Source organism: Drosophila erecta, unplaced genomic scaffold (assembly GCF_003286155.1).
Source record: "Drosophila erecta strain 14021-0224.00,06,07 unplaced genomic scaffold, DereRS2 tig00000092-arrow-pilon, whole genome shotgun sequence".
Classification (NCBI taxonomy): Eukaryota; Metazoa; Arthropoda; class Insecta; order Diptera; family Drosophilidae; genus Drosophila; species Drosophila erecta.
The window spans coordinates 10,941,099-10,949,901 of record NW_020825207.1 but is presented as its reverse complement, the minus strand read 5'-3'; the positions used below and the strand labels follow the sequence as shown (position 1 = coordinate 10,949,901).

The 8,803-nt window shown below is 42.5% G+C and overlaps 1 protein-coding gene across 1 annotated transcript in view; it reads left to right on the top strand.

The window, feature by feature from the left end:
* The first annotated feature begins 2,736 nt into the window (after positions 1-2,736).
* The window catches only part of LOC6547979 (leucine-rich repeats and immunoglobulin-like domains protein 3), a 74,140-nt gene continuing 68,073 nt past the window's right edge, over positions 2,737-8,803 (top strand). Inside the window, exon 1 of the mRNA XM_015156772.2 lies at positions 2,737-3,442. The gene's annotated coding sequence lies outside the window, so the exon portion shown is untranslated. The remainder of the gene's footprint in view (positions 3,443-8,803) is intronic.

Sequence of the window (8,803 nt, the reverse complement as noted above, 5' to 3'; positions counted from 1 at the left end):
TTTAGCCGACCCTCTATCTGCTCTAAAAAATCCATTCCCGTTAAGACTAGCAGGCAACTCCTGGTTTTGGTAATTTGATATTTTCGTTGTCCACAAATTTTTCACTAAATATGTTTAAACGCATTTCCCCTTTTGGTATCGCTTTCACCCTCGTATCTGTAGATACTTATTCCATTCCCGTTTTGTTCTTCGTCTGCTGGCTGCACTGTTTTGTCTAATGAAGCGTTTAAACTCCTGTTCGTCGATGATAATTAACACAACTCCATTTCTGAAGAGTACGGAAAAAGGGTATCTCATTAACCCTTGACATTTGTCACACGAACTCGGAGGAATTTCGTTTTACTTTTTTAGAAGATGAAGGACTTTTCGAGTGGATTTCAAGTCTGAATTGAAGTTTCGGGCTCCTTTTGTCTGCTGTACAAGTCAATCTACGTGACATCCTTTCGTCCTTGCTGTTTTACTCCTTTTTCGCAAACGAAATTGTTGAAACAGATGTCAAATTGTTGTGCATTTTGTATGTTTTTGTTGCCTTTTTCCCATTGTATTTGTTTTCATTTCCATCGCGGTGGTGGCCCCTTTTGTTTTCGTTTGTTTTGGTTCATTGACTTTGCGCGGTCTCAAATTTCTGTGAAACACTCAAAAAAAAAAAAAACCCCATACCCAGCAACTCCTCCTGGGTTCCTCAATCGATTTGCAGTCCTCCAATAGGGCAACTCGATATGTCCTCACTTTATTTCGAAGGGAATCGCGGGAGTGCCGAGTGTAAAGGGAGCAACACATGTGTCTCCTACATCTTGAGATCCTAAGATAATGCAATCTAGAGTTATGAGCTGGCCCAGTCGAATTGTATCGTATATTTATAGCCAACATTATTCCATGAAGCTATGCTTGTTTAGGTAGATCTAAAGTGGATCTACGAAGGCCATGCGATTAGAATTTATTTGTGGTTGGCATGGTTCGTAAATTTTTAAAGGTTCTGGTGGGTTGAAATAATAGGGAACAGAAGTACTTGCATGTGCTTAGTTATTAATAAAAATAAGTATAAAATATAATTAATCGCTATTTTTAAATAAGTTATATCACATTTGGCATCCGTTTCCCTGGCTATATCTTTTCCTATTCTCTGCTTCCTCGTTCGATTTTCCACACCTTTCTGAGAAAAGAAGACGCAGGAGAGACAGCCGAAGACATGCAGAAAGTGCGAAAAATCATTTTGCGATAAATAATACAACTTCATCAGCGAAAAACGAACCCCCAAAAGCGAGGCTCCTCCCCCTCGAGGGGACCAGCCCCCGAAAGCCGCCGTCTTCGGAGCGTGAGGCGTGCATAAGTGAAATGTGCACAAGATACAAGATACAAAGATACATTCGAGACAACGCCGAACCGAGCAGCCAAAAAGGTAATTAATCATCGTCATGGGGCGTGTGCACGATTCGCTTAACGTGCGCCTTTGGCGGTGGTTCCCCCGCCCCTCTCCCTTGCGCCCCCTCCCCCCCACCAAAAGGGGAGTGCGAGGGGCAGCGGCGATGAATGAGGGTCACAGTTTGGTCTGTGCAGAGTCAGAGTCAGACAAACATATTACTCAGGGCATTTCCATATGGTTTACTTCAGACGTACACCTAAAAGTTAGCTGGTGTTTCTATGATATCTTAATTTAATTTATTTAAATTCAGGTTATAGTCTTACTGATTTTGTTATTTTTAATCACTCACACCGCACATGTGCCTATCATTTTGAGAACAAACTCCTTTAAAAACTGATTTATTACTTTATTCTCTTACTATCTGAACTATTTTTTCCTCTGTACCTTCGTCTCCTTCAGCGGAGCAAGGGGGCGTCGTGAGGGGGCGTGGCATGGCGTGGCAATAATCATAACGAGCCAAATTAATGCGTTTCATTCTACATCAAGCAGAATTCCCGTGCACTTTTTTGCCCACCCTCCTTGGGCGACACATTTGCTGATTTAGCAAATATGGGGAGTTGGCAGATACTTTTCCCCAGATATGTGTATGTACGGGCATGTTGCAACCCCCGAGTTTCTAATACTTTCTAAGCGTGTGTGGCGCCTATATATTAATTTGCGGGTTTTTAAATTTTTAATTGATTGTGTGGATGATTTCAGCGATTCCGCGTGCGATTTCGTTTGGTCAACAGGGCGTTGCGAACTGGATTTATTTAGCTAATTGGATGCTTCTTAATTACTGGCTGCCGCTGGTTCGCAACACTGTGCACAGAATGTTTCATATTTGAATATTAAATGGCGGCAGAAACTCCACGTGGCGTACTAGGTAGTGGCATAAAAAACTGCATTTGCAAATTTCATATATCTGCGATAAAGTCGAAAAAAGATTCTCTGTTGACAGAGCTGTTATCGGGGCTTTTAACATTCGCTGTTAAATGCGCTACCTGTGGCCGCTTTATAAGTTCACTCGAATTGGAAAAAATCCACGTGCTTATCAGACAATGCTACAGAATTTATTGAAATAAACAAAAAACAGCTGTTGGTGCTGCCTTTTAAATACCGTCCTCTCGCTCACTTATCGCATGCGACTTTACGGCGTGCGCCAGAGAGCGAAACCGGTTCGTTCGCTGTTAACTCGCCAAATGTTAACCGATTGGCTTCGTGCAAGCCGCTCTGTTAGCCGCCCTCTCACGTGTAACTCCTCGTACGAAACGCCCTGTTAACCGCTAGAAGTTAAGCCTGCCGCTGTTAACTGCAGCCGAAGGGAATTCGAATGTAAGCAAAGTGGCTCGTTCGCTGGCTCGCTGAAGGCAGGCGGTTAGTTTGAAAATTTTCTTCGACGGAGGCGGTTCTCTCGCGGCTGTTCACGCGGATGCAGATGCTCTGTTATCGGCGCTCATCGAGCTACAAATTTACGTAAAGTTCGCTGGCCAATTGGAGTGCGCGTGCTGGAAAGTTGTGGGTTTTGGGCCATAAAACACAATTAAAAGTGCTAACGAGAGGCAAACCAAGTAGCCGAAATAAATTCAAAACAGCGAACGCCAAGAAAACAAGCTGCTGCGGCCCTAAAGATTTTATTGGTCCTTTGTGTGCGTGTAATTGCCTTGATTGATAACCGCTGACAGCGACTTTTGCACCCCCGTGTATCCGCCCGAAAAATTCGAGAAATTATATTGAAAGCTGTCGGCAAGTGTGACCAAAGTGCGTTGGAATTCAATAAGTGAAGAAGCAGACGAAGTCGGGCGCCCATCCCCGCTTTCTACGCTTTCTTAGTGACGAGTGCGAGCTGAGGAATTTTCAATTAAAATTACACACAGAATCAATGCAATTATAGGGACGATTGCACAGTGCGCACTCAATGCAATAAGTGCAATCATTTTAATGGGTTAATTGGGCCTGAAAGAAATTCCTCGACATTATTTCAAAGTTCCTGCAAGGAAGTTGGAGATATCTGTATTGCAAGTGCTTATCTGCGAAAAGGTGAGTTGCTGGAATAACTTGTAATGGCAGGGGATTGCAAGGATTACAATTGCACTTCTCCGCATTTGATTCTTATCGGAACGGCATAGTAATTATCTAGTAGCGTGGAGTTTCTGTGTGGGAATGTAGTTGGGTAAATCCTAAACATATCATATTCATACCATTCCAATTCTTGTCCCTGTCGTAGTTTGATTAGGCAATTGTTGGTTTTTAAGCTCAGGAATTGGGTTCTTCATAAAATAGTACAAAATGGATGGGTGCGCTCAGAAAAAAATAAAATTAATGACTCTTCCAAACTGAATTGCTAATTTAAGAGATCCATTGAAGGTGTCAATAGACTAGCCGCTTTTCAGTAGTCTTCCTGCCCCTCCTTTGTACTTCCTTACCTTTATGGTCAATTTGATGTGGGTCAGAAGTGCATTTTCCGAATGCCAGGCAGGTTTGACATTTCTGTTTTTCGGATACCATCTTTTTTCGAAGGAGCCCAACCCACCAGTGTTGATTAGCATAAATGTACAAAGGTACTTTTCGATAACTGCGGTTGGCATCTAATTAAGGTGAATGCTGGTGTTGCACTCGCTGGCTGCATTGAATTTAAATTGAAGTTGGCGGCAGTTGTGAAGGCTTTCCCGACTGTCTAATTATGCGGCGTGAAAATGCAACGCATGTACAAATATTATTGCTGCAGTTGTTAACAGTAATTTCTAGTTGCTAGCTTTGTTTGTCTTTCGCTACGTGCGTCTATTTAAAGTGGATCTGGAATCGAACATTATTGAAACAGCCTCAAGTGGCAGAAGGCAATTGTTTAAACACAGAACTTTAGCTTTTTGTGGAATAATGATGGATGCAGGCAAAACATTCCCCTTAGATGAAGTAAATTATCAGGAAATTAAACAATAAATTTCCCCAAAAGGTGGGAGCATACGAAACTGTAAGTTTAATTCCTTGAAGCTGCGCATTCTTTATAAAGTGTTTACGCAGCCATTAAAATGTAACTAAGGCAAGGTCCTGCGGTTTCACCTTAACCCAAAGCTGTCTCTAGCAAACCCCAAGTCACAATAAGAACATTGTTCTTCAAAATATGTGGGGGTGAAAATCTGGTTCAAGTGCTCGGAGAATAATTAGTGAATGTGAGCATCGCATGTGTGTGTCAAGTCGACGGAAAATTGTGTACGAAACATTCCAAGCAAATATTTACGTATAAAAAAGGAAAACAGCGCTCTCGCTGAGCAAAGACTTTACCTCAAGTGGATCTTCAAGTGGCTTGGAAAGCGAAGAGGGACCTGAGTTAATTAAAACCAAAAAAAAAAAAAATATGAAACGACAGGAATGGAAATTGCTTTTTAATATTTTCAACAAAACGCAAACAGATTTCCACTTACAGATTAGTCGAGCAAGAACCGTGCACCTACACACTTTATGGAAAGACAGGGGTTAAGAGCCACTGGAGGGAGATGGCAGACCCACGTAGCTATCCTCCATCTCTCTCAGCCCGGATGACAGCAACTGTCACACGTTACGCATTAGCGATCTTGCCTCTCCCTCGCTCCCCTGTCCCCTTCCTTCTCTTGTATATCTAGCTGCAATGTTTGTGTAAGTGTGTCGGATCGCAGCCAGCTGACACAACTTAGCCCACCTCCGCCAGAAGAAAGTGTGAATGAGATGGGATGTGAACTGCATTAGTAAATCGCGTTAAGTCCACCTAAGTAAGTACTTCGTGCACTTCCGTTTGGGTCTTTGGATTTGTCGCCCAGTTGAAAGTGTCAGAGGTGTTGGCTCGAATGGAGTTGCTCCCGGAAAATGTGGGCAAGCAGCTGCTCTTCTATTGGAGGATATAGGTATTCTAAATGCACATTGCTCACTTCAGTGGGTGTTTAGATAAAAGATACTTGCATTGATATCTTTACATTGCACAGATTATTATCTGCATTGTTTTCTGAATTTCCGTTGACGTTATATTACATACAATATATAATGGTAATTGGGATAGCCAATCATATTTCGCACATCAGCTAATTACTATTTACTATGCATTACTATTACTATGCATTCTTTGACCAAAGGAAATTTGATCTCTTGCGCGAGTTTTTGAAATTCTTTCAATTCTTGCTTTCGACAATTACCAATTTTAATCATACCACCCACAACTATCTGCTTGGCCATTGGCCATTAGATCGGGCCGCACCCAGTCCGAAAACTATTTGAATGCGAAATCCGTTTGTGATGTGAATAATTCCACCACATTACACACTTGCCCTCCCCCATTTGCCTCGACTTCCCCCGCATTTCCCGCCTCTCAGCTGCAATTGTGGTGCACATTTTGCTGGGCAAGTGGTTGCATTTCGGTGGTTGCAAGCGGCGGTCTCGGCGGTTTCGTTTGCCTCTCGTTTCGGGAAAGTTGATTTGTTTGAACTGATTATGGGCATGTTCGGTGCGGTTTGCTTTGAGCTGCTGCGCCAGATAATAGTTTTAAATAAGTTTGGACTCGAATTTAATTGGCCAAACTAGTGCCCACCACTAGCCATTGGAGTGGATATCTGCCCACTCCAATTAGGCAGCAGGCGGCCAGAAAGACAGACTCTGTGACAAATATGCGATGACACGAGAGACGTGACTTATCTGGAAAACACAAGGCGTGCAGGGAGGAGTATCTTCATCTTCATCTTCGTCTCATCGGGTCTGGATGTCATTCTGTCTGCCCAGTGTCAGTGGGCATTAAAAAGCAAACAAATTTCATCCATCCTACTCGTGCTGGGAAACGCTGTGAAGTTTTCCCTGCCCAAGTTGCCCAACAATCTCACAGATGCCTACACCTGTCGCCCGACTAATTTATATCTCGCAGATAAAGCATCGCATGACATGTGGTCCATCTGTACTATATATAAACACACTCAGAGTTATGGCCAGAGTTGACCAATATGAAATCATTAAACAACGGCAACAGAAAAGATGACGACAGGCAAACAAATTTGTTTAGAGTCTCGGTAATTTGCATAATTGAGTTGGAGTGTGAGTGGCATTGTATTGGGTTTCAGATGCCCAATAGCCGATAAACAATAATGTGCTGGGCAGGCAAGGTTGCTGACATTTTCCATGGATGTCGTCGGACAGATCTTTTGAGTGATTGAGTTATGGCCGAGATTTTCAGGAGATTTTCTGGCATTAGGGTTTCACGTTTTATGGGCATGTGCGTGGGGGCAATTAATTTCGGGTAATATTGGTTTTCAAAATTTCATATGCCTTTGCTTATGCGTCGGATTATTTTTCAGATGAAAGATATAGGAATTATGTAGATGTGAGGCAATATGGAAGATAATAGGAGTCGCACAATAGAAATATCATACGTTGATTGAACAAAGAGCTGCTGAAACTGCGTGCTCAACTGCTGCTACTTAACTTCCTTTTTAAAACAATATTTCAAGGAACCATTTGGTAGCGTCATTACCAACACATCCTTTTGCCATAACCTCCGCCTTGATCTATTCCACGTCCATCAAAGCCACATCGTTTCCAACTGCAGTGAAACTGGAAACCTTCCATCAAAGTTAACTGCATTTTTATCGACTCCCCCGCCAAAGGTGTAATTTCTGAGTAATCAGAAACTGGCCATTCGAACTGCCCATCTGCCCACAACGACTACACAATTTGCATCCGACTCACGTCCAAGTTGAGTGTCAGGATCTTGGGTTTAGCTACTGGATGGGCTCTGGGCGAAAACCAAAGTAAAACCGAACCGAACTGGAGAGCGAGGCCAAATAGAAAACCGAGTTAAATTATGATAAAGCCGGAGTGGCAAACAAAAAACCCATTCTCTCCTCGGTTTATATCTTTGCCAGCCGCCTCGACCGCAAAATGAACTGGCCAAATGGCTCGGACAGAGAAAACATTTCTGCTAAATGCAGTTTGGCTGCAGATTAGTGCGAGTTGATTATTTACTTTGGCTTCAAATTGTGCAATGCAAATAAACGGTCTGCAGCCGCAGCATTATTATGTTAATGGCAACGAAATGCAGTTGCAGTTGCATTCGCAGTTCTCGGTTCCTTGAACGTGTTGCCCATGCGGGTCGTAAATTCAACTCCAACTGAAAGTTTCCCGCCGAGAAAAGACCAAAGTCAGCGCCAAAAGGCAAAATGCAAAATGCATGTTGATTATTTTTATTGCAATTGACAAATGTCGGGGAAAATGCCAATGCAATACTCTTGCGGCGGGTAATTCTTTTGTAATTGACCAGCTGCCGTTGCTTTTTCACTCGTAATTTCCGACTTTTCCTTGGGCTCACATAAATCTGGCAAAAATATTGAGTGTACTTCACTGATTTGTGGGAATACTAAAATCACTGGTTGCTTGAGGTTTTACTGTAACTATTTGGTGCTTTTCAAGCCATATTAATGACAGCTATGAACACACCCCACCTTAAATTCTTTCTCTAAAATACCAATATCATTTTGGTGCTCCACCTTCGGCTGCTTTCAACCTGTATCTTCCAACGATTTCGCACATAAATCTTCTGCTTTTTATACGCCATCACATCGTGGGTGATCTTCCCTTTATGCGAGGCACACAAAAGCGCACTCCATGATTGATTATCTTCCTATAATTCATTAATTTGACACCCACGCGCATAAAAAGCCACCAAAATCGATGGGTTTGCTGAATATTTTAGTAATCAATAGATTATTTCAAGCAGTTTGCGTTTGCTCGCAGAGGAAATTGGTCTGTTGGAATTGAAGTGAGGGAGCTGCATGATGATGATGCGCCCGCATTCGCAAGGCAGTCTGAAAAATGATTTCTGCCGACTCACGATAAGAGTTACAATAGTCCCAGGCAGTTTATCTTGTCCTGGCAATCGCGTTCGATTATTAACCCCCATAAATAAGGCACTCGCCTCGCACAGTAGCCCTTAACCCCTCTCTCCAACCGCCTTAACCCACGGACTTCTGCCTCAGACTTCCCATTTTCATGGCCATCAGCCTGTGCACCTCATCTCCTCGCTATTTGCCATGCACTCGAAAAGAATTAATTAAGGAAATAATAAATATATAATAATATAAATATAACAATAATGTATTACACATAAGAGATTGTTTAAGTATAAATATGCTAAAATATCTTAGTGGGAAGCGAAGACTACGCATTTTCTGTCCGTGCACTGTGTGCCTTCCTAATAAATGTTTTTCAATTTTCATTGTGGTTAGTAATTTTTCCATTGCCCATCATGCAGCTCCATTGTTGTTGTCTGCGGCTTTTCGTTGAAAATAAAGGAGGCAGTGGGGAAAATGCTTCATCATCGACTGGAGGCCAAGGCCTAAGGTTCGGCTTTGTTGGCTTATTGAGCCGCAACTGCAACTTTGTTTGTTCTTT